This window comes from Mustela lutreola, chromosome 1, assembly GCF_030435805.1.
Source record: "Mustela lutreola isolate mMusLut2 chromosome 1, mMusLut2.pri, whole genome shotgun sequence".
NCBI lineage: Eukaryota > Metazoa > Chordata > Mammalia > Carnivora > Mustelidae > Mustela > Mustela lutreola.
Genome location: NC_081290.1, coordinates 126,268,116 through 126,294,436, shown reverse-complemented (window position 1 = coordinate 126,294,436; position 26,321 = coordinate 126,268,116). Strand labels below are relative to the sequence as shown.

Sequence of the window (26,321 nt, the reverse complement as noted above, 5' to 3'; positions counted from 1 at the left end):
ATGTTCCATCTTGGAAGTACTTACTACGGTGGTTTTCCTCTATTTTCTTCCTTGGCACCCTAACTCAGCAGGCTCTGCACTTCTTACAGTTCCTTCCTACCAAGCTACTTTCACCCTTTCCCCTCATGTCAGACCCATCGTCGATTGCAGCAGTCCAGTACTCCTTAGAATTCCATAGAATGCAACTGGTTTTGTTTTTGTTTTGTTTTGTTTTGTTTTGTTTACCTGAGCTGGTATATATAGCTTTTACGATTGTTACTGCTTTTGTTGGTGCTCAAACTTTGGGCTGGTTTCACCCTAACACATTTTCCTCCCACAAGCTCTTTTATTTTTAGTGCAGTTTTACAGCAAACAAGGTTTTTCAGGAATACATATATGGTGTTGTTTTAGAAATGCCTGTACTCTCAACAATGTTTGATTTAAATTTGCAGGTAAGGTAAAAAGCTGCCTGAACTATCTGCAAAACAGCACTCAGTAAGGTCACATTCTGGAACAGCCTACAGAGTCCATTATGATATAGATAATACAGCCTGATGAAACCTGTAGAATGAAAACAAGTCCATGATGCTTAAACAATTGGGCTGACCGATAAATTTCATTTAAGTGGAAAAATAAAACTAATGACCATGTGATATCAGAACTTCTCTGATTTCTTTTCTTTATAATTTTGGCTGGCCAGGAAGACCTGGAAACACTTCTTCCATTTCATATACATGCATACATACATGTACACAATTATCTGCCCTCTTGCTCAATGCCGACTTTTTTAAGTGCCTGAGATTTTATATTTACATCTCTATTTCTGGAGATGAGTGGTAGGAGACAGACTTCATGCTTGGAGACATCAGTTCACACCACTGCACCCTCAGGTAGTAGAGCTAAGTGCAGCAGTGACGGAGCTCAGGCTCGGGGACCAGGTGGTCTGTGGCTGGCCTTGCCTCTACCATCTCTCAGCTCTGTGACCTTCGTTAAGTTCTTAACTTCACCTCCGCTTTCTCCATTTCGAAAATAGGGATCCTAATAGCAACTGTCTCATTAATGTGTTTTGAAACTAAACAACATGATAAATGCAAAGCACTTAGGAAAGTGCCTGGTGCCCAACACATAATGATTAATGTTGACTGTCACAATTTTTACTTAGCAGTAGCGCAATAATGGAAAGGTTTCTTAATTTCACTGAGCTTCTGTTACCTCAACTGTAAAATGGTAAAATGAAGATGTATGAAGGACTAGGAAAGATAATCTACCCAAAGGTGTTGTACAAGAGAATCCTGCTAAAACAAGTCACTAAATAAAAGACTGACAAATTTATTCTATTTCCTCAGAAATACTGAGTCATGTTTTATACCTATGACACCTTTCAAAGCCAGTTTAAGGGAACTCTAATCTACACCAACTGCTAGGTCCTGTACAAACTTGCAAAACATTCTCCACTTGAACAACATTAATGCATACCAAGAAAATAATATCTATGTCAGTAGTTAGGGTGCCTTTTATTGGTTTATAAAATAATAGAGTTTACAGTATAGTCCAGAAGAGTAAGATTCTAATTTGGTTTTATCTTATATAAATCCCTTAGCTGAGTTGCATGCCAAGTTTCTTTAATAAAATATTAGAATTAAAAACTGATGGAATGTGCTAAATTTTAAATGTGTTTTCACTCATGAAACCAAACCTGTGATATAAATCAAGCATGCTTTACATCAGTGAAGTACTTACTACTTTATATAAGCCCACCTTACTCCCAATGTGGAAAATTTTTAAACAAAATAAACCTGTAACAACCAAGTTGAAATAGAAATTCTGTGGTATCTTATTTTCTTTTCCCTAGAATGCTAGGTTGGCAAATGACTCATATTGTTATATGACCAATCTTGCCTTCAATCACTGCTTTCATATGTCAACTGTTCTCCATATTGACTCAGTGTTAGCTTCTTAGTGTGTACTTCTTTTGTAGAAAGGTTTAAGAGATGGGTAGGGAGAGATTAACTAGCATGTTAATTTTAGGATATTTGTGAAATCAAGTTAAGTCACCCAGAGTCTGATTAAAATAAGAGATGTTGGGATTCCTAATAAGAGTAAAGTGGATTCTGGTTTTGACTGTCACACCTATGGGGCATTTGAATTAACATTTTAACAATGAGGGGATATCATAACAAAGTGGCCTCATATTTGGTGGGAAGGAAGGGGTAACTGGACTAGTACAGAACTCACCATCTGGTGGAGGAAAATAGATTTAACCTGTCATATTTGGAAAGAAGATTCTGAAAGAAAACACAATTGTGACTCTCCTGAGTCTTCTAAACCAGCCCATGAAACTTTTCTCAAGATCCTTGAGAAAAAGGGCTGCAAACTATAAAGCCATGAAAACTTAAGACTTGTTAAGTACCTTCTATCAACAAAGAGAAAAAACAAGAACAGGAACAAATATATCAATAGTAGAAGCACAGGCACTGAAGAGGTCTACACTGGGCCAGCACTGGGAAGGTGAGAGAGCTAAACCACCACTCAGGAAAACCTGGACTTTCAGGAATTCTCCCTCACTTTTTTTTTAAGAGAAAGAGAATGTGTGAGAGTGGGGGGTGGGGGAGACACAGTGGGCAGAAAGAATCTTAAGCAGGCTCCATGCCAACGCAGAGCTTGAGGCAGCAGGAGGGCTCAATCTTGGACACTGAGGTCATGACCTGAGTTGAAATCAAGAGTCAGATGCTCAACTGACTGAGACACCCAAGTGCCCTTCTTGGGACCTCTTAAGGCAGGGGTTGGCAAACAATGGCAAAAATCCAACCTGCTGCCTGTTTTTGTTCTGCCCTAGAGCTAAGAATGGTTTTATATTACTAAATGGTTGAATAAATCCAAAGAATATTTTATGATACATGTACACTATATGAGATTCAAATTTCAGTGTCCATAAAGTTTCATTGGAACACATCCACACTGGGACAGAATAAGAAATATATATTTGGCTTCTGCCTGTTGTTTCCTGGCACACAACTGCTGAAACCCAAGGAATCTCCAAAGTGATAAGACTCCTAGATAGCTTCAGGACGGGGCCTGGTTGCCAGGGGAACCAACCATATGATTAGAGAATCGGAATTCTCTATCCCAGCCTGGTCTCTAGAGAGAGGAGAGAGTCTGAAGGTTGAGTTAATCACTAATGGTCAATGATTTCATCAATCATCCCTATCTAATGAAGCCTCCATAAAAAAGCCTACTCAAAGGGGTTTTGGAGAGCTTCTAGGATGGTGAGCACATGAAAGGGCTAGGTGGGTAACACATGAGGAGAAGGTATGTAAAGGCTGTATTTTAAAAATACCTCTCTCTTCTACAATTTACAATTCACCCCAAAATCCCACCCTGGAGACCCCAGGAAAGATGTTCCCCTGGAAGCTCCTGGGGACATGATGGATAGTCAGGGGCCTTCTTGAATTCTCAGTTCAGCAGCTGAGCTCTTCTGATTCTTGAGACAGAAAATGACCTTCTGTCACCAGCAATGGGGTACAAATCCTTGATGCTCATGCTTAGAACCAGGCCAGCAAGGGTCCAGCACAGATTCCATTCCTTTCGAATTTTACATAATGATGAAATGAAAAGAAATCATTACCAGACGTAAATTTTGGCTTCTGGATGTGTCCTTTGCAGGTAAATATTCAGATACAAAGTTGCATGTTGAGAAAGGCTAAGTTCTTTCCCATTAAATCCAAAACCACAGCCATATTATTTTAATGATTTTTACATCTAATTGATTCAAAATGGAAAAATTAAAAGAAGCCTTCCTGTTCATAGTAAGCCCAAGCAATTTTGAACAAAAACTGAAAGTGAACCTAAAGACAAAGGTATTTACGTAACAGAAGATTAGAAAACTAGGAAAGATGTTAGAGACTATGTATTGTAACTCTTCTTACTTACAGATGGCAGAACAGAAGTCAGATTTCAATGAGTTGGCCCAAACCCCAAAGTTACTGAGGTAATGGGGTCAGACGGGAATTCAGGCAGATGGACAGCCCAGAATTTACTCCAATATACAGCAGAACTTTGAGAAACATGAATTTGAAACTGCACTGGTCCGCTTATGCACAGACTTGTTTTTAGATAAATATGATACATTACTGTCCATGTAGTTTCCTTATGTTTTTTTTTCTTTTGTTGTTTTTTGTTTATTTGTTTTAGATTTTTATTTATTTATTTGAGACAGAGAAAGCATGAGAGGGAAGAAGGTCAGAGGGAGAAGCTGACTCCCCATGGTACTGGGAGCCTGATGTGGGACTTGATCCCCAGGCTCCGAGACCATGACCTGAGCTGAAGACAGTGGTTTAACCAACTGAGCCACCCAGGCACCCCTTTTTAACAGTAATTTTAGTTCAAGTTCCACCCTTAATAATTTGAGAGTTGAAAATACTTCAGCTTAAAAAAAATTTTTACTGGGGCACCTGAGTGGCTCAGTAGATTAAAGCCTCTGCCTTCGGCTCAGGTCGTGATCCCAGGGTCCTGGGATCGAGCCCCGCATCAGGCTCTCTGCTCAGCAGGGAGTCTGCTTCCTCCTCTCTCTCTACCTGCCTCTCTGCCTACTTGTGATCGCTGTCTGTCAAATAAATAAATAAAATCTTAAAAAAATTTTTTTTTTACTTAGTCCAGAGGCTTACATCTCACCCATACATCATTATTAATAACAGTAATGAATTAATACTAAAACATACCATAACATTGCTTTGGCTGTCTGTAGTTTCTACAGTATTTCTCCAGACTCTTTTTCATGATTTTTCTCATCACCTTTTGCACTTTCTCAAGAAGCTATCTTTAGCCCTTTTTCAATTACCTAAAAATATTTTCTAAATAACCTTACTCATGATCCAATCTTTGCCACTTAATTGAAAGTTGGTATGGAAGGGGGGCACCTGGGTGGCTCAGTCGTTAAGTGTCTGCCTTCAGCTCAGGTCATGATCCCAGGGTCCTGGGATCCAGCCCTGCATCGGGATCCCTGCTCAGCAGGAAGCCTGTTTCTCCCTCTCCTACTTCCCCTGCTTGTGTTCCCTCTCTCACTGTGTCTCTCTCTGTCAAATAAATAAATAAAATCTTAGAAAGAAAGAAAGAAAGAAAGAAAGAAAGAAAGAAAGAAGGAAGGAATGGGGGCACCTCGGTACCTGGGTGGCTCAGCTGGTAGAGCATCCAACTCTTATTTTCAGCTCAGGCTGTGGATCTCAGGATTGTCATATCAAGCCCCACCTCAGTTCCTCGCTCAGCATAGTCTGCTTGAAATTCTCCCCCCACCCACTGCTCTCACACACACTCTCTCTCTACAATAAATTTAAAAATTAAAAAAAAAAAAAGATTTTTAAAATTTATTTGAGACAGAAAATGAAAGAGAGCACTAGCATGAGCAGGGCGGTGGAGCTGGGAGTGGGGGGCAGGAGCTGAGGGAGAGGGAGAAGCAGGCTCCTGGCTGAGCAGGAAGCCTGTTGCTGGTCTTCATCCCAGGACCCTGAGATCATGACCTGAGCCAAAGGCAGATGCTTAACTGACTGAACCACCCAGGCAACCAAAGTCTTCATTAATAAATAAATAAATAAATAACAAGTAGGTATGTTTCTAGACTCAATCTAACTGGTCCATGTAGATGGCAGTTTATTCAATTTTTGACTTCCAATGAGTTATTTTTTTAAATTTTTTTATTATTATTTTTTAAAGATCTTATTTATTTGCCAGAGAGAGAGCACAAGCAGGGGGAATGGCAGGCAGAGCAAGAAGCAGGCTCCCCGCTGAGCAAGGAGCCCCATGTGGGACTCGATCCCAGGATCCACGGACCATGACCTGAGGCAGATGCTTAACCAACTGAGCCACCCAGGAGTCCCTCCAATGAGTTATTTTATGCTGTAATCAAATGACAGAACGACTGGCTTGAACTCATCTGTTATAAACATGGAAGGGGTTAGGGTCGCTGATTAAATCTTTATTATCAAATTCACTCAATCTTTTCATTTTATTTTCACTGGATTTTGTGTGTTTGTGCTGATTATATATATATATATATATATATATATATATAAAATACAATATATATATTGTATATCATATATGTATATATGATATACAAATTGAGAAGAAAAGTGTTTCAAAATGTTTTCCTATATATTTTCCTTTTCTATTTTATTATTCTACCTTCACCAACTTATTTATTTTTTATTATTTCTTTCCTTTTTTCTTATTTATTGCTTACCTTTTTTGGAAAGGAGAAATCTTGTTATAGATAGAAATTTATGAAGTTTACTGAAGTGTGACAAAGAAGCCAACAAGGTTTAGGTAATTACCTATCCTCTTCTCAGTTCTCTGTGAGAGTAGCTAAGTGAAAAACCACACGTTTCCTACAGTTCACTGCTCTTCAGAAGCACTGAGCCCAGGATCATATATTATTTGGTATTCAATAAATATGAGCTAATGTCAATAAAATATACTAATATTAGGCCATTATTATATCTAATATAAAAGACAAAACAGTTAAAAAAAAGTTACAAAATTGAAGTAAAATAAGACTAATAAATTGGAGTCTATAAAATGTGTTGCTTCTTGAAAACAAGTTTTATAATGAAAGATTAATAAATGAACTTATAATTCAATCAATATTTATTGAGTTTCTGAAAAAGACAAAATTATTCCTTTCTTTAATTTTCTTCAAAGTCTAGTATGGGTGATAATATATTTTCATAAATGGCTATAATAAGAAGTGGAGGATAGGCACAGGCAGAAAAATAATAATATTTATAAGAAACATTGCTTTAAGGCAGTGGCAGCAAAAAGGAAGGGATAACTTCTTGGAATGCATGGAATTTGAGCTTAGTTTTGAAAGTAACTAGGGTTTGGCCATAAAGTCGTTAGCAAAAACTAAGCCCAGAGAGGCAAAACAGTGTAGGTCAATGTGCAGAGTGAAGAAAGCTGTGGGAAGGGGCAGGAAAGGATGGGTTTTAGAGATATTATAAAATTAAAGTTGGCATCACGTGGCAAATGACTAGATCCGAGGAACAGGATGACTTTGAGGTTTTGTCTGGAAAGATAATGGTGCCATTAATAGAAAGAGGGAATAGAAGAAGGCTTGAGAGAAGGAATACTGAATTCCATTTTGTACACATGGATCTTGAACTATTAGCAGGGCATCTAGGTAGAGATATATTTGAAAATTGGAATGTTTAATTAAGCATTAGAGACATGAGTGTGTGGTTCTCCACACTGAGGAAGCTCTTAAAGTTCACTTCAATTCAAACTGTTTAATGTCAAGGGCTGCAAGTAGAGAGAGAAAACTGCCAAATTCATTATCCTGGGGGAATATTCATATTTAAGAGTTAGAGAAGAATTGTTATGACTAAGACTGAGAAGTAGCAATCAGAAAACTGTGATGAGAATGGAAACAGAAGAGGACACATGTCCAAAAAGAAGTGTTATTTTGCTAGTCTGAAGAGGGAAAGGGGGTCTATTAGCTCAGTCCAATATAACAAAATATCATAGACTGGGTGGCTTAAACAGGAAACATTCATTTTTCACAGTTCTGGAAGCTGAAAACTCAACATCAGATGCCAGCATGGTTGGGTTCTGTAAAAGCTCTCTTCTCGGCTTGTACATGGCTACTTTCTCACTGTAGCCTAACATGGTGCAAGAAGAGAGAGAAAGAGCAAGTTCTCTGCTCTCTCTTCTTCTAAGGTACTAATCCCATCCTGAGGGTCTCACCTTCAGGACCTCACCTTATACCCAATCATCTCCCAAAGGCCCCAGCCTCCAAATACATTGGGGATTTTTAGAGCTGCAACGTATGAATTTGGGTGAGGACACACTTTAGCCCATAGCAAAAGAATTGAGAAAACGTCATTTGATTTTTAGATTAAAAAGACATTTATAGCTTTTATGAGACAAGTTTCCATAAAAATAGTAGAGTAAAGGTGAAAGGAACGAGGAGTTATGGTGAGGAGATACTACAGTGTGATCGATTACAGATGACATTGAGAAATACCAAGTTTGAAGGAAGGATTTTGAGAATGGGAAATCTCTTGTTCTTTATTTATGTATACTGGTAGTCTTCTATAAATAGAAATACTTATCCACATCTGTATCAAGTTAGCTTAGTCAAAGTACAGAGTCTTCACTTCTGATTAGATTATAGAAAATCACAAGAGACTCTCCTACTCCAGCCCCAAGAATGAAAACTTGCTAGATAAATTACATAATTATAGTTTTAAAAACTCTATCAGAGGGGGTCTGCATAAACTACAGTAAAAGTCGTACCACAATTAAAGACTTAACACTTTTTACTTTGATCAGAAATAAGGCAAAGATGCCTCCTCTCACCACACCTAATCAATTGTATTGAAGTTAGATCCTAGTCATTGCAATAAGAGAGAAAAATAAAAGACAAAGATTAGAGAGAGGTAAAATTGTCCCTGTTTGTTGTCTGTATCTATAATAATTGTTCATGTGGGAATGCCCAAGGGATCTACCAAACATAAGCATATCTAGTGATATTGAAAGTTTAGGTTCAAATAATGGCAATAAAGCAAAATTGCAATAAAGTGAGTCAAGTGAATTTTCGGTTTACCAATGCAAATAAAAGTTATGTTTATACCATACTATAATCTATTAAGTAGACAAAAGCACTATGTCTAAAAAATGTACACATCTTAATTGAAAAGTACCTTGCTTTTTTAGAGTTAGATTTAGATTTATTTATTTTAGAGTGCAGATGAGCGAGAGGGCAGGGTTTGGTGGGGAGGGGTGGGAGGAGAGGGAGAGAGAGAATCCCAAGCAGACTCCCTGCTGAGCAAGAGCCACCCCCCCAACAATGGAGAGCCTAATCCTGCCACACCACAATCATGACCACAGCCAAAATCAACAGTTGGCAGCCTGACTGACTCAGCTAGCCAGACACCCCTGAAAAGTACTTCATTGCTGAAAAATGCTGTCATTTGAGCTTTCAGTGCGTTGCAGTCAATGATCACAGATCACCATAACAAATATTAATAATGAAAAATTCTGAAATACTATGATCATTCCAAAATGTGACACAGATACACAAAGTCAGCAAATGCTGTTGGAAAAATATCTCTAGAAGACTTTCTGGATTTGGGGTTGCCACAAACTTTCAGTTTGTAAAAACACAGTATCTGTGAAGCACAATGATGTGAAATGTGTCTTTAACAGGTAGAACTAAGATGTGAATTTAGCAAAGCTGCAAAAACAACTACGTATGGAAGTATGCTAATCTACAAAAGTCTGTTGTAATTTCTGTACTAATAGTGGACAACTGGGAACTAATATTTTTAAAAGTCCATATATAGGGGGAGCCTGGGTGGCTCAGTGGGTTAAGCCTCTGCCTTCAGCTCAGGTCATGATCCCAGGGTCCTGGGATCAAGCCCCACATCAGGCTCTCTGCTCCTTGGGGAGCCTGTTTCCTCCTCTCTCTCTGCCTGCCTCTCTGCCTACTTGTAATCTCTGTCAAATAAATAAATAAAATCTTTTAAAAAAATCCATATATAATAATATCAATTAATATGAAATACTTAGGAATAAATCTAACCGAAGGTTTGCAAGACCTCTATATTGAAAACTACAAACCATGTTCAGATAAAATAAGGAGAGCCAAAGAAATACAGAGGTATATTATGCTTAATATTGTTAATGTACCAATTTCCCTAAATAGTCTATAAATTTAAGGCAATCCCAATTAAAAGCCTAGCTATCGTTTTAGGAGATATGGAAAAAATGATACTAGGATTTAATGGAATACAGGGAATACAGAGAATAGCTAAATCAATACTAAAGAAGAAAAAAAAGCACTTAAAGATTTATATACCTTATTTAAAAATTATTATAAAGCTGAAGTAATTGAAAGAGTTTGGTCTTGGTTTGAAAGGAGTAACATAGAGATTAATGGACTAGCAAGCCCCCAAACAGATCCAGATTTATGTATTCAATTATACAACCAACATATCAAGGCAATTCAATGAGGAAGGGAAAAAAAGGCTTTTTCTATAAATGATGTTGGAACAACGATATGCATATGGAAAAAAAATGAACATGGATCCATATTTCATACCACATACAGAAATTAATTCTCTATGGATCACAGCCATAAATGTGGAGATTAAAATGATAATACTTGTAGAAGAAAACAGGAGAAAATATTTGTGACCGTGTATGAAGCAAAGATGTTTAAATTAAAAAAACGAATCATGAAACATCAAAGAAAATAATAAATTAGACTTCATCAAAATTTTAAATGTTTTACTCTTCAAAAGATGCCATTAAATAAACAGAAAGCTAAGTCACACACTGGTAGAAAACATTTGCCACACATATATCAGCAAAGAAATTAAATCCAGAATATATAAATTTTACCGCTAAGAAAGCAAACAATTCAATTAAAAACGGGCAAGAGATCTGAACAGATATTCCACCAAATATATCTATATATATATATATATATATATATATATATATCTCGAGATATATATATATATATATCTCGAGATATATATCGAACTCAGGAAGAGATATTTATAGGCCATTCATATATATATATATATATATATATATATATCTCGAGATATATATATATATATATATATATGAATGGCCTATAAATATCTCTTCCTGAGTTCGATAATGTTAATTATAAAGCAAAAACCCATTGGAATGTCTAAATTTTAAAAGTCTGACAATGGCAAGACTTAGTGATGATGTGGGATAACTGGAATTTTTTAAATGCTGCTGGTGGGAATGTAAAAAGGAACAAGCACTTTGTAAAATAGTTTGGTGGTTTCTTAAAATGTTAAACATGCTTTCTCATACCACTCAGCTATCCCATTTCTAAGTATTCACCCAGAAAGAAAGGTAAACTTATTTTCAAACAATGACAGCAGTTTTGGGGGGGGGGGGTAATAGTCAACACCTGGAAACAATTTAAATGTCTCCGATCATGGCAACAGATAAAAAGAAGTGTTGTATAGCCATACATGTAAAAGACTATTACTCTGCTGATACACACAACAAGGAAGATAAATCTCAAACTGTGTGAATGAGACCACACATACAAGAATACATTACCTTTCCATAAAATCTAGATACTGCAAACAAACCTGCAGGAACACAATGCAGATCAATGATCGCCTGGGGGACAAAGGAGGAGTGGGGAATTGACCGGAAAAAGACACAAGAAAACTTTTAAGGGGTGATAGAGATTTTTTTTATATTGATGCTGGTGGTGGTTTCACATGTGTATACATCTGTCAAATCGTATCCAACTTTGTATTTTATATATTTGAGATTTATTTATGTAAGTTACACACTGGCTAAGTTGTTAAAAAAAAAAAACTCAGTGGAGAACTCAGAGAAATCTAAATAACATAAGTTCCAAAAAAATAAATAAATAAAATAACAGGCCTAGGAGAGATGAAACTCATAGCTATTTTCATCCCAGATGAAGTGGTGGAAGGTGACAGAATATCCCCACGGCAGAGGTCAAGAAAAGCTGATTAAATGTTTACCAACCTTTTAACTGTTGCAAGATAGATTAGAACTCAGTGACGCCCCACAATTTATACTGACTCAGCTCCATACTTGCAGTTTAATACACATGGGTGCATGTGTAAATAAAGCGTATCTATTGAGAAATGGCTAGCAAAGAATATGAAACAATCGGAAATACTAAAAATGAAAAATACAATAGCAGCAATAAAAAATTCCACTTAATTGACTTAACATCAGAGGAAAGAATCAGTGAACTTGAAGTCAGGCGAACAGAAACCACCACAAGAGAATCACAAAGAGAATAAACTGCAAATAAATAAAAATAGGAGAGCACCTGAAATCTATACAGAAGTATCACAAGGTCTTTAGAGTCCCGGGTGGGGGGGCAGGGTGGGGAGGTGAGGGGATGCAGGAAGAAGAAATATTTGAAATGGCTGGGAATAGTCCACATTTGATAACAGCATTAACTCACAGATCCAAGAAGTTCAGCAAATACCCATGCAAGATAAATACAAAGAAAATCACACCTAAGTATTTAGTTACCAAACTTCTGAAATTCAAACATAAAAAGAAAAAAAAGAAGAAAGAAAAAAAAAAAAGGCAGCCAGAGAATCATGGAAAGTAGCGAACAATGAAACAAAAATTTAAGAACCAAAGAAAGAAAACAAACAAGTTTGTTTCTCTTAAATTATACACCCAACCACAAAAAAATATTTTAAGAGTTAATACATATGAAAAAAAGAGTAGCCTAAACATTACAAGCATAGCAACTTTAGACTGGTGGGAAATTTAAAGATATATTATTTTAATTTCACTGAAATTCTTTTTGCCTTGTTTTGTTTTTAAAATTTATTTATTTATTTATTTTTAGAGAGAGAGAGTGGGGTTGGATGGGCAGAGGGGAAAGAGAGTCCTTTTTTTTTTTTTTTTTTTAAAGATTATTTATTTATTTATTTGTCAGAGAGCGGGAGAGAGAGTGGCAGACAGAGGGAGATGCAGGCTCCCCGCTGAGCAAGGAGCCCATCCAGGACTACATCCCAGGATCCCTGGGATCATGACCTGAGCCCAAGGCAAATGTTTAACCGACTGAGCCACGCAGGTATCCCTAATTTAACCTAATTTCTATCAAAATTCTTTCAGATGCCTTAATTATCTCTTGTTTCATGCATATTTTTGGAAGTTCACAAATCTTCGAAACCTAACTCTAGAGTCAAAGTAGACTACTGTATAAACGAATACGCTATTGATCATAGGCAAAAGTCATTTACAAACCACCAGAAAATCTTTTCTATAGCCAGGAAAGCTGGTAAAACATAGTATTTAAGAGCATGGACACTGCCTACAAACACTGGTTCCACCCACCCCTAACTGAAGGTATGACACTAAGGCAAATTACTTTTCCGCTTTTAACTCCATTTCCCCATCTGTACATTAAGTGATAACACAGAATATTTCTCAGGGGCTCAATAAAGCTTTCATTATAATTCAGTTTTAACAATATAATATGTATTTAATGAATGTTGGCTCCTAGTTTCTGAAATTAGGTATAAAACTATTCTAGCACCTGTATGTTACATTGTTACAGGCTTGGTTGGCCTAAAGCAGTAGTTCTCAGAGTATCATCTGCAAATTCTTGTGAATGCCCTGAGGCCCTTTAAAGGATATGCAACATCACAACTCTTTTCATAACAGTACTGAGGTACAGGTGCCCTTTTCATTCTCATTCTCTCAAAGGTAACGAGTGCATCTTTCTAGAAGCTATACAACATCTAACAATGTCCTCATTTTATCAGCTAACCAAATGTGTGCTTGTGTAGAATACTCTAAGGTAGTAGATTTAGTATAAAAATGTATGTATGTTCAGGGATTAACTCGGTTTGTTCTCAGAACTTCTGCTGTGTTCTTTCTGTGTTTCCCAGAAATCAATGGTTATACCTGCTATTATTTCCAGTAACTTCATCACTGTCCAACAAATCACTATTTTGAAATTTCTGAGTTTTTCTTGCACGTGCATGTAAACACAAAAAATAACTACATTTTTCTGTTTTGTTTTTCGGTAATATTAAATTATGTTGTTTTCTAACTTGTAAATTTTCACTTAACCTGCTATGTTAGAATTTAATAATATGTATTCCAATTAAAAGGAAAAATTATTGGTATTTTTCATATATTTATGGGTGGATTCTTGGCTTGAAGACCTTCTCACCCTCCACACCACACCATAGCTATATCTTCTACATCTGCCATGGTGAATTCGACAGCTTCCCAATACTTAAAAATTTTTCTGGATGAGATTCATGGTGATATTGATGAATTTGATTTTTGGTTACTATATGATAAAACATAAAGTGTGTCAACATGTTAGGCCTGGCAAAGCTCAGTGAACCAGTATTTTCCAATGACCATGTTTCAAAATCATGCATTAATAAAGATCCCTTCACAGAATATAGATTTTAATAGTTTCATGTCCCAAACTGCAAGCAACCTTTACGTTATGATCATTTTTCAAATTTTGAAATTTTTATACAAGAAAAATCTATAATTACCTGAAAATACTACTAAATGACTCCTCCCTTTTCAACTATGTATCAGAGGAAGGCTGGAATTTTTTCATATACTTCAACAAAAACAACCTGAATTTGTTAAATGTTAAAAAAATATATTACTTTTGGGGCACTTGGTTGCTCAGTTGGTTCAGTTCGACACTTGATTTCTGCTCTGATCAGGATCTGAGAGTCCTGGGATCAAGCCCTGCATCAGTCTCATGCTGAGGGAGGAAACTGCTTAAGATTCTCTCTTTCCCTCTCCCTCTACCCCTCCTCCCGCTCACATTCTTTCTCTCTCTAAATAAATAAATAAATAAAATCTTTAAAAAATATATTACTTTCTACGTCAAAGAAGTATATAATATTGTGGGTTCTTTTACCAAATACATAGTTAGTGCTTATAAATAATGTACTTTAGGTTTATATTTCACAAATCATTTGGGTAACACCACTTCTTTCTTCCACAGCATTTACCTTAAGGTCACACTAATCTTTATTCAGTATCCTTGTCTCTGATACTGGATAAGAAAGTGTATTTCCTCTTCAAAGTCTATGTACTGTTCTGGACTCCATCACAACATGCTTTCTCTAGGACCTTTCTTTATAATTACTCGACCTAAACTTCCCTTAAAATCTTCCTTTTTTCTTCTACCTGAATTCTTCAATTTATCCATCCATCCATCCATTTGTTCATATACCCTAGAAATATTTGTTCAGCATCTATGACTACTTTCTAAGAGATGAGATTTCAGAAACCCAGAACAAAAAGCAATAAAAATAAACCAGCTCTAGACCTTTAAGGAATGTTTCATGTAGGGAATCGGATGTGGATGGACTAAACACAAAAATTCAGTTAAAGTGTGATCTGTCATGACATGTAATAGGAAGACAGAAAATCTGCACCCATTTTTTTTTTTTAAAGATTTTATTGATGTATTTGACAGAGAGAGACATAGTGAGAGAGGAAACACAAGCAGGGGGAGTGGGAGAGGGAGAAACAGGCTTCCTGCCTAGCAAGGAGCCTGATGCGGGGCTGGATCCCAGGATTCTGGGATCATGACCTGAGCTGGAAAGCAGACGCTTCACGACGGAGTCACCCAGTGCCCCAGAAAATCTGCATCTAAATATGACACGGTACACTGGTAAAGGCTTCCTCAAAGAAAAAAAACTTAATCTGCATCTTCTAGAATAAGTATGAAACAACAAGGCATAGAAAACAAGAAAGGTATTCCAAGAAGAAGAAAAAGATGTGCAGAAGACAATGACAGAAACAAACAAAAAAAGCCTGGTGACCAATTCCATAAAACAGAATTCAAGTAAGAGAATAACCAAGATATTGACCAGCAAAGTTAGACAGTAAAGTAAGGCTGGCAGACTACTTGAAATTACGAACACTGCATGATCTCTACAGCACTTAACATGGTTTTTAATACATGTCATGCAGCAAATTCTTGATACTCAAACAATGATCAGTGATTATTTACCAAGGACAGTTAATGTAAAGAAACAGAGCTAAACACCATTTTACCGTGTGTAAAACAGACTGTGACAACCTATAGCTACCAATTTCCACTATGTACTGAAACAGATACAATATTAAGATAAATATAACTAAACTGATGTTAATCTGGTTTGATGTAGGTGAGGAAAACATCCTAAGCATCCCCAGTTAGGATAGGGAACAAAAGTGTAAAGAAACAACTCTTTTCAGGACCCTAAACTTTTTTTTAACCTCCAGCTTCCTGTCTGAACACCATATTGTCCCCAGTGTACCCTACTTGTATCTACCTTTCTCATTTAGGTGCTACATGCTAGGTCTTTGAGTTTTCTTTTTCTCTTGCATTTGAAGGTCTACGGTCCAAGAAACCATACTCTTGCTTGAAGGTAGAAGGCAACATGATAAATGTGACTTTTGCTATTGGGGAAACAAGGTAATGCTGTTCTTTCCTGTAAAAACAGTTATACCAGGACCTCCTAAAGATAAAATCCAAAGGACTACATTGATCCAAAGCAGTTATCCCTAGCAGACGACCAGTGGAAGAAAAACCTTATGATACCTCTCAAATGCAACTATCTTACCCTTGGCCAAGCTATCAAATGAGTTGCAGGTGGTAATCCAGTCTAAATCAGGATAAATTCTTACAGCTTCAAAGGGTGGCAGAGAAAGAGGAGATGAGGAAAGCTAACAAATTAGGTTGGGATAATTTGCTATCTATCCCAGGAACAGGCTGTCTGAAGAAAGATCGCAGCTCTCCTATATACGACAGCTGATTTTTCAAGAGCATAAGACGACACACACGACAAGAGCTTAAGAGTTACTCTAAGCCAGTCACTGGAGAAAAGAACCAGAAATAGATGTGCACGGCATGTTAAATTGTTATTTGGGAGTAGAGGTGGACAAAGAAGAATGTTGCTTACAATTAGTGACTGTGAATATTTTAAAACACTTAAAAAATGGAATTTTAGCCAAAGAGTCTTAACTGGGAAAAGTCTTTTGTTAATCACATTTACAGATTAATACTAATCTATTGTAAGAATATTTTGTTTTAAATTTTGACATATCAAGTACTGACAAGGTTAATGTGTTTATCCAAATCTCTTCCATGTTACAGTTCTAATCCCCTAAATACTCCACCCATTGTGCTATCTTGATTGAATTTTATGCTCACAAATATACAACTCAAAAGTTTATATTATACCAATGGAACACTAAAATTCCTCACCCTGTGTGTTACTAACTCAATAATATAAACCACGTAGCATTTCACAACTTTAATAATAGAGAGTATCTGAAGCTGTAAAATGATGGAAAATTGAGAACAATTAGCAGCTACAACATCCTTCAAATAAAATTAGACTAGTAAAAGAACAAAACTTCTCTAATAAAACCAATGGCATTAAAGTTACAGGATCTTCTCAACCTCACACATGGAAACACCAGATGCAAGGTAAGGAGCCAAATAATTTCCTCGTTAAATCTAGAAAAGCATATCAAATTTTGAATAGTTTGAATTGATTTATGAAGGTTTAATTAAAAGTCATGCATGTGCTGCATCCTGTCCTTAAACTCAAAAAAACAAGATAGTTCTACATTCCCTAATAAAGCCAAAACCCAGCCTGGCATCCTGGTCTTTTGTAATCTAACCTCTCTTTACCTTAAATCTTTTTATAAATATGCCCCAACATAGCCTCATCACTCCAAGCAGGCCTGTATCATATGACACATTTTTACTGAGTGCTGAGGATCCATGGGGCACTTCTATTAGGTGTCTGTGACTAGAATGAGCACTAGGCAGAAATGGTACCTCCTGCCACGAATAGGAGGGTACTGGTGAAAACAGGCAATTCAACAAGCAATTACAGGGCAGTATAATAATATGATGGGATAGCACAGGGCATTGAAGGAAAAACATAATAAAGCACTTAACTTAGGCTGGAAGGTCAAGAAAGTTTCTGAGAAGTAGAGCCTAGTTTGAGATTATGAGGTTGATTAGGAATGGGCTTCCCGAAAACCGAGCAAAGGAAAAAGAGATCTAGAAATGGAGGGAGAGGTGGTAATAGTATTTTCCACAAAGGAATACTTCAAAGCTGTGCTGGAGGAGACCTGCTGTTACCCCTTCTCCCTCCAGACCCCGGTTCCTCATGGACATGCACGCACGTGGACGCACACGCGCACACCCCACGCTCAGCCCACTCCCCGCTTGCGGCTCTGCGCCTTTCCTGTTCTCTGCCCAGAGCACCCTTCCCACTCTTCTCTATATTTAAATCCTACAGGTCCTGCAAAGTCCCACATCAGTCCTCTTTCAAAATCTCAACGAAGAGCCAGATCTTCTCTAGAGAGCCTTCAGTAATTCCATCCTGCCAAGTTCCCTCCTTTAAGTTCTTCAGACCTCCCTAAAAAGGCACCATGGATATTAAGCTCATTTGTAAATGTTGCTGTGTGAAATTTTGAGACTACTTCTGGGTTCTGTTATCTCTACATGCAGACTTCAAATTCCCTCAAGTCAGCGACTGTGTCATAAACTGTGCTGGTATGTGGCCCAGTGACAAACATAATCCATAATAAACCTTATTGTGAGAAATACCAAAAAGAGACTGAGACTCTGAGAAGACTGTCATAAAATATAAAATAACCTGAATCCTCCAAAAATCATAAATTAAAAAAAAAAGTTCTTCCAATTCTTTTAATTTATCTTTCAGCTAAAGTGGAGATAATGGCATTTATTTGGGTAAAGGAAGAGTTCAAGGACTCGCAGGGGAGGTGAGGAAATTCAAAAGATGGCGCAGAACTGGTCAAGCAGAATTACTCTACTTTTGTTTTGTTTCATCTCCGTTCCTCAAGAAAACAATATGCATACTGGCAAAAATAAGACCAAAATCAAAATAACAAATTTAAGGCCCAAGGGATAGAATGATATTAAATAATCTAAACGAGTTTAAATCTACTTATGTGAAGGAACCGCATTACAAAGTACTGAAAGCATGTGTGGATGAAATAAGGGACTAGTTAAAATCATCTTTAAAAATATTACAATGAAGAGAAGGGTTGGCAGAAAAGGAAGAATCCAGCCATTGTCTCAATTTTCAAAACAGAGAAGGTGATTCCATCAACTCTAGCCTAGAGAGCTTGACATTCCCTATAGGTATGATTTGCAAAAGATTTGTAAAACTATGGTATGTGAGTATTCAGAATGTGAGGTGTTGTTACCTACAAGCTAGTGAAGGGTCACAGGGAGCATATCATTACATAAAAATAATAATTTGGTATCTATTCCGCAAAAAGTGGAAATGCATTTTTCCAAGGAATTTGATTGCATCTGTCACAGTATACTACTGGGCTACACAAAGGAATGTAAATGCCAAAGATAGAGAATTAGTTGAGGATATAATTGGGGGGACATCCTCATAAAGAGGACTAATAATTCACAGACTAATGTAAAGCAAGAAGAAGGTGTCCAGGATCTAGGATCGTGCCAGATGTCCCTCCAGTGCAGCATTTTGCAGTTATTTGGATGAAGATCTTAAATGGATCCTAATCAAATCTATTAATGCCACCAAATTGGGAAGAATGGCTAAACTTTATCAAGGAATTAGAATCCAAAAATACCTTGACCTTTTGGAACAACAGACTAAAGGTAAAGATCAAATTTAATTGCAGTAAGTATTTTTAAAAATCCCAACTCAAATGGCCAAATGCACAATTGGGGAGAAGTATATCTGCATCAGAGTATGGGTAAAAGGATGCATAATTAAACAGTGTAGTGTGGATGCAAAAAAAAAAAAAAAAAAAGTGGGGGGAAAGACAGATTAGAGTTAGGATGAGTAGTATACAGTATCCAGAGGATGTAACCAGATATATTCAATGATATCAGTCCACTCATCTATATTCAGCTCTAGGGACCACACTTTAAGAAAAATAGGAGGGTATTCAAAAGAGAAATTCCCTGATGAGACTTTCAAGGCATGTCAAATACAGATGAGTTGAAGGAACTGGACGGGACCCATAGAGACCCAAGAGTTGTCATATATAAAAGCCTTTTGTATTAGTACTCTAAGAGGTAATAATCAGCACATAAATATGATAGAGATAAATAGTATTGTTCAATATAAGAAGAGAGTTCTTATGCTCAGGATGGGTCAAATAAAGAAATGCCTCCTAAATTCCAAATGAATCTTGATAAATGGTTTGCCTAAGTTGAACTTAATATTCTCTGTGAAGATGGAAATAAGGTCATCTGCTAAGAATGAAAAGAGTAAGGCTAAAGTGGGCAGATTGGAAAATCTGGAAAAATCTGGAACAAGTACTATGGAGAATTTGATATGGAATTATCCAAGAGAGAATAAAATAGCTTCCTAGCACTGTTAACCATCTCTTTTTATTTTTTTAAGATTTTATGTATTTATTATTTGAGAGAGAGAGAGATTGAGAGGGATGTGAGTGGGAGGAGAGGAAGAGGGAGAAGCAGACTCCCGTTAGGCAGGGAGTCCGAGGTGGGACTTGATCCCAGGGCACTTAGTTTATGACCTGAGTCATAAGCAGACACTTAACTTATAGAACCAACCAGGTGCCCTACTAACCAGCTCTTAAGCTGAAGTTAAGAGTAAATCAGATTCTGGTAGCTCTGGTGGCAAGAGATCTGAAGTCTGGAGCAGAGTTGACATTGCCATTCAAGATGAGTGTGGTAAGTAAAGAGGAAAACATGAGAAAATTGGGGGTGCCCAACTAACAGTGATGGGAGAGAAGGATGTTTTGTGGTAATGAGTGAGTGGAATTAGGGGAGGGGGAGGGATAAGATGTTGTTGGTAAGAAATGTGAAATGCTTGACTTTTGGTCCAGCTGGGGCAACCCTGAGGGATCAGAAGGCTTGAAGGGGTGAATACTAGTGGACCCCCACCGGGAGGTCAAGCAGGTTAGGGTCCTCTGAAAGCCAAATCATAGATGTTGAATGAAGCCCTGAACAACCTCCCTTTATTTTAAGATTCCCAAGGAAAGCAGAATGTTCAGGAGGTCAAAAAGCACTGGTAATGGGGTCAGGGTAACACAAGTTAAAGATGTAAATTAAAAAAACAAAGGGTAGGGGCACCTGGGTGGCTCAGTGGGTTAAAGCCTCTGCCTTAGGCTCAGGTCATGGTCCCAGGGTCCTGGGATCGAGCCCCCCCTTGGGCTCTCTGCTCGGAAGGGAGCCTGCTTTCCCCCTCTCTCTCTCTCTGCCCCTCTGCCTACTTGTGGTCTCTGTCTGTCAAATAAATAAATAAATAAAATCTTAAAAACAAACAAACAAACAAACAAAGGATAATTGGACAATGGTGAAAGAAACAGCAGTTTACAAGCAGTTCTGAACAGGCTGAAAGCTATATGAGAAAAGAGCACAGCAAAATCTCTCAATGGTCAAGACCAGAATATTCCACAGGGCGTCAGTGCAAGACAAGTATTTCTTTTAAAAAAATTGTATTCTTGAACAGAATTTAAAAACAAAAACAAAAACAAAAACACCTTAATGCAACAATTACAAAGACAACACAATTAAGCTTATTAGACACCTCCTGTGTGCCAGGCTATGGACCCAGTGATGAGTATCCTGAAAGAGATATGAGTCTGGTAGGCAATACAAGGCATATTTACAGGTATTTTTAATGTAATGCCCCATAGAAAAAGGAGACCTGTAGATAGGTCAGACCTGGAAGAAAATTCAGGATTAAGAAGTTTTTTTTTTTTTTTCTGGTTTGCTCAACTTCCTTTCCCCAGGGTGTTCATTCCCAAAGCCATTGTCTTCTGTTGGCTTCTTGCTAATTCCTACTGTGGTGAGTAGGAGGAGGTGGTATGTGAGTTAATTAAATTGAGTTGCCTTTGATTTTCTGAAAGGGAGGGTTCATTTTATAAAACTAGTATTAATTTCCAGAAAGCATTTTGGGTAAGTGATAGGAGTAACTACAAGTAACTAGAAGAAGTAGTTGTAGCAAGGGGTAACCATGCCCCAGAGACCCTCAAGTTTTATAAAGCATTCATTCTTTCCTACTGTAGGCTGAGGAGGGAGCTTACCTACAGCTCTACACTCCTTGCAAATAGTTCTATTCATACTGTATAACCCGCATGACTATAGGAAGATAAAATCTGTTGGCCTGAACCCAGGAGAGAGAAAATAATATGAAATAGGTCAGACACTTCCAAACTGAGAGATATAAAATAAGCAAATGTGATTCAGGATAGCCAAAAGAGTATTCTAACCCCAAATAAGTCAACGAATCTATGGACAACCAAATTTGTTCATATAAAGACCTAAAAATTATCAAAAATTCTTCTTGTATCAGGTCAAGGTAGAGATACTCAAAACTATTGCATAGGGCACCTAATAAATACTTATTGAATAAATCCAGGTGGCCTAGAGACTAAAACCTAAAATTATTGTTATTTTATGAAATAAAATATCTTTTTCTATAAATATGCAGAAAAGTAATTAGTAGTATTTAAGAAAAGTAGCTTGGGTGAATATCTATAATTAAATGGTATAAAAATCAGTGCCATAAAAGTTATGTATTTCAGCAAAAAAAAAGAAAAGCTAAGCAACTTGCTGGCAGATCTGACATATAGAAAATATTCTCAATATCTAATTTCCCCCCAAATTTTTTCCCAATAGTAAGATACTTTTTGGTTTATTCAAATACTGCTTTAGCTTTCTACTTCTCCTTCCTTGAAAAATTAATTCTTTTTTTTTTAAGATTTTATTTATTTATCTGACAGATAGAGCTCACATGTAGGCAGAGAGGCAGGCAGAGAGAGAGAGAGAGGAGGAAGCAGGTTCCCTGCTGAGCAGAGAGCCTGATTCGGGGCTTGATCCCAGGACCTGGGATCATGACCTGAGCCGAAGGCAGAGACTTTAATCCACTGAGCCACCCAGGTGCCCCGAAAAATTAATTCTTAAGGCAAATTTGATTTTAACTAGAGATTTTTTGGGTACTGATCTTATTTTTTTAAAAAATCAATATTCTCCTCCCTACAGTCATTATTAATTGTTAGCAAATGTAATCTACAAATGTAAATACAGGATTTAATCTCCCTGATATGGTTTCTGACAAAATTCAAGGTTATCCAATTTTAATTTATAATAAAACAAACAAACCTGCTATTAACTAAAGATTTAAGTCTTTTTGTTTCAAAAATATCTATGACACAACAGTTGACATTTAGGCACAATAATATTTTATTGATGTATTTATAACAGATGTAATTTAATTTTAGTTATTACTTCTTTAGTTTTTGGTGCAATATTAAAACAGTTTTTCACAATAATGCCTTAAAATAAGAGTGTTTCATAAACCATAGTTATAAGAACTATAAGGACTAAGGCTTATGAAGTTGCCCACATTGCTCTTTCCTTTGCTGTTGCCAGATGTAAGTCAAATACCTTTACATTTTCTTCCACATTCTCTAAATGACAGAAAACTACCTTAGATATGTTATACCATCGAAACAAGACATCTAAAACCAAGGTCTCTAAGGGATTACTTATATTCACACACTTTGAAACACCACACCAAGTATATTTCTGTTTGGTTTCAAATAGAGAAAAATAGAATTTTTTAAAAAAATTTTCTGTGTCATACTAGCAAGAGATCTTACAGTACAAGCAGAAACAGAATATACCAATGTATGCATCACAAATTTCTACTAAATAGAGTTCCTCTACCTAAGTTTCCTGATACATTTAAAAACACACAAGGGGGCCTATCTTACATTAAATGTTTAATTATTGTAACATGAGTTATTCAAGATTTGCTCCTACCATTTTATGTCTGCAGGCTTTATGTGGAAAGCCTATTGTTTTGACAAGAAAAAATAAAGCTTTTATATTTTAACTTTGTGGTTAGTTTCCTGCTGGGTCAAAAATCCCTATGGATATCTGAGGACTCTGGACTACCGCCCTAAAAATGCAGGGACTCAAATGTTTACATACAATGTCAAGAGCTTCGTGACTCCTACACAGAGATCTACAGACTCAGTTGCTTAACTCAACGAATACAGACTACACAGATAGTCTCACCTAAGGAGTAATGAAGCTTATAGGGCTTTTTGACAAATTAAAGTTTGCTTTGGAATTTCAGATTTTCAGAATGTTGTTATATTTTTACTGTTACTGATTTTTTACCACTCTTCATAGTAAAGCACTTGACAGGACCACTCCTGAAGAAAAATACAGCCATTTTAGGAAAAGCAACAGATTACTTCCACACTATGAACCAAGCTATAAAAACCTCTATCATTAAGTGCTTCAACGTTTATGTACATAACCAGAGGGTTAATGATGCTCCCACCAAGACTAGTTCAAGTATACTTACTTGGGAGACATTTAAAGATATCACCATCGGAAGACTGATCCTGGAAAATCACTACTGATACAGAATAAATGCGCTCGCGTGCGCGCGCGCGCGCACACACACACACACACACACACACACACAATATGGCCTGTTGTACTTAAAACTCAGGAGTTTTCAGATCCTTGGAAACCCGGTGCCTCTGACCGGTTACCATGAAGGCGTCCAACCTATATTACTTCGGAAGATGAAAACTGCTCATCGAGTGCAAAAGGGAGAACCACAGGAAATAAGTGAGCAAAAGAAAGACGCATGAAATCCATAGCCTGAAATCACATGACCACGAAGCACTGCAGCCCCTCACACAAATGCCACCGTGAGGCCGCTTAGCTCAGCAGGAACAGGCTGCATGCAGGCACAGCCTCGACGCGCAGAGACAGCCCTGATCCCCAGTTCACCATTTCCCCAAGTGCTGCGGTCTTAATGAGAACAGAAAATTGGTCTGCCAGATTAGACCGCGCCCGCGCGCGCGCGCACACACACACACACACACACACACACACACACTTACTCTTCGGTTCAGCCCCGAGCAGCCCCGCTGGAAGTTTGCTGGTTGCTTTCTCTAAGCAATTCTGCGATGGTAGCGGTTTGCTCCCTACAAGGGCGAATGGCTCGCCCACGCAGCAGCCGGCGGGGTGAAGTTGCGGTGAAGCCCCGGCGCGGCCTCGAGCCCCGGCCGGCTCTAAGGTCCCGGCCGCCCTTTGCTGCCGCAGCTGATCCTCGCGTGCGCCCAAGGCCCCGGCACCCCGGCAGTGGGAGAGCAGCTGCCCCAGCGCGCCCCGCGCGTTTTCTCACGCCCTGGCTTTCCTAGGGCCCGCGCTGGCGCTGCACGGCCCGGCGCCCACCCCCTTCAGTCCTCTTCCCTCCGGCCCCGCAAACCGCCCCCCCCCCCCTCCCGAGCCCTGAGCAGGGCCCCCCCGGGCGCCGTCTGCTTTGCTCCTTCGCTCCTCCCCAGCGTGGGAACCGGGCTCCGGCCCCCAGGGGCCGAGCAGCTGGGAGCGCACGGAAGTCTTCCCAGGGAGGGGTAAGGGGAAGAGCCCAGGCCACCGGCCGGGGGAGAAGGACTGCCTCTCTGGGGAACCCCGAGCCGCGTGGGCATGCAGAGATCACTTACTCGTTGGCTTCCCAGACCCGGCGGCTGCGTTTCCGGATCTCGGGCAGCTCCCGGGCGCGCCCGGCAAATCCCCACTGCGAACGCGGAAAGACAGTGGGCGTCAGGGACAGAAGAGGATGAGCGGAAGAAGGGACCCTGCAGCCGCACCTGTCAGTCCGGGCGCGAGTGCATCCACCAAACGCGCGACCGCGGTACTCACACTAGGGCTCACTCCTGTCTACCTGCTCAACAGGCTGGGCGGGACGCGACGTGCCTTGCAAACCGGATTCCCCGCTCTGCTCCCAAACACTCAATCAGCTCTGGCCGGGGTCCCTCCCTGTCTCTGTTATCTCTCTCCCTCTCCCTGACGACTCCAAAGGATCCCTTATAATCCCTTTCCCTACTGCATTCAATCAAGTTCTTGTCAGAATCCTTCCCCTTCCCTGCACCGAAAGACTGAAAAAGAAAGTAGCGACTAAAACCAACCATGGTGAGGTCACTGGGGTCTGGGTCCTGCTGATGATGTGCTCGCGACGCTCCCTGCCCCCTGTCCCCACCCTCCAATCCCCCAAACCCCGGGCAGGTGTCCGTCGCCTGGGGCGGCTCCAGGCTGCTCTTGGCCTTTTGGCCTCGCCTTTAGCGCTGCCAGAGTCAGTAAACTGCAAAGAAACCTGCTTTGGAAAATCTGCTCTGTGTTAGAGTCCCACCCACTACGCCCAGGCTAGGGCAGGGGAACTGAGTCCTGGCCTCTCTCGAGCCGCCGAATCGTCAGCCCGGCAGTTACAGTGCGGAGACAGAGAGAAGGGACAGGGACAAAGGAAAGGAAACAAAAAAGGGAGGAAACCCAAGGAAAATTTGGCTCACTTAGGAAAAAAAAAATCTGCACTATGCACTCGTCCAGAAAAACTGTCGTTTACAGTAGTTAAAACCTCCAACATTTCTACTGGGAAGTTAATACCAAATGGATGGTTTTCTTTTCCTGTTTTACAGGTTTTAAAGCCAATCTAAGGCTCTGCAAATGCGATTCTGCGGTTGCAAAGCTTATGCATCTTCCCAGTAAAGTCCTGATTATGCTTGGTTCAGTGCATTTAATTCTAGTGGTGGTGGTGGTGGTGGTGGTGGTGGTGGTGGTGGAGTGTGTGTGTGTGAGACAGAGAGAAAGGGAGAGAGAGAGAGAATTCCAGCACAGAAAAGTAAGTTCTGATATTCATTTTGGGTCGGTTTTCCGACTTAAAAAAAAATCTCATTATGCTGTTTCATTGTGAATCCATAATTAATGCTGATTATTATGTGTTCCTTCCTTA

The 26,321-nt window shown here is 38.6% G+C and overlaps 1 protein-coding gene across 6 annotated transcripts in view; it reads right to left on the bottom strand.

The window, feature by feature from the left end:
• The window catches only part of GUCY1A1 (guanylate cyclase 1 soluble subunit alpha 1), a 62,378-nt gene extending 36,658 nt beyond the window's left edge, over positions 1 to 25,720 (bottom strand). The window contains exons 1-2 of one of the 6 annotated variants that reach the window (XM_059173789.1): positions 25,504 to 25,720; positions 25,039 to 25,112 (exon numbers count right to left, since the gene is read on the bottom strand). The gene's annotated coding sequence lies outside the window, so the exon portion shown is untranslated. The other 5 variants (XM_059173799.1, XM_059173808.1, XM_059173772.1 and 2 more) reach the window with 5 other exon arrangements.
• Between the last annotated feature and the right edge of the window lie 601 nt (positions 25,721 to 26,321).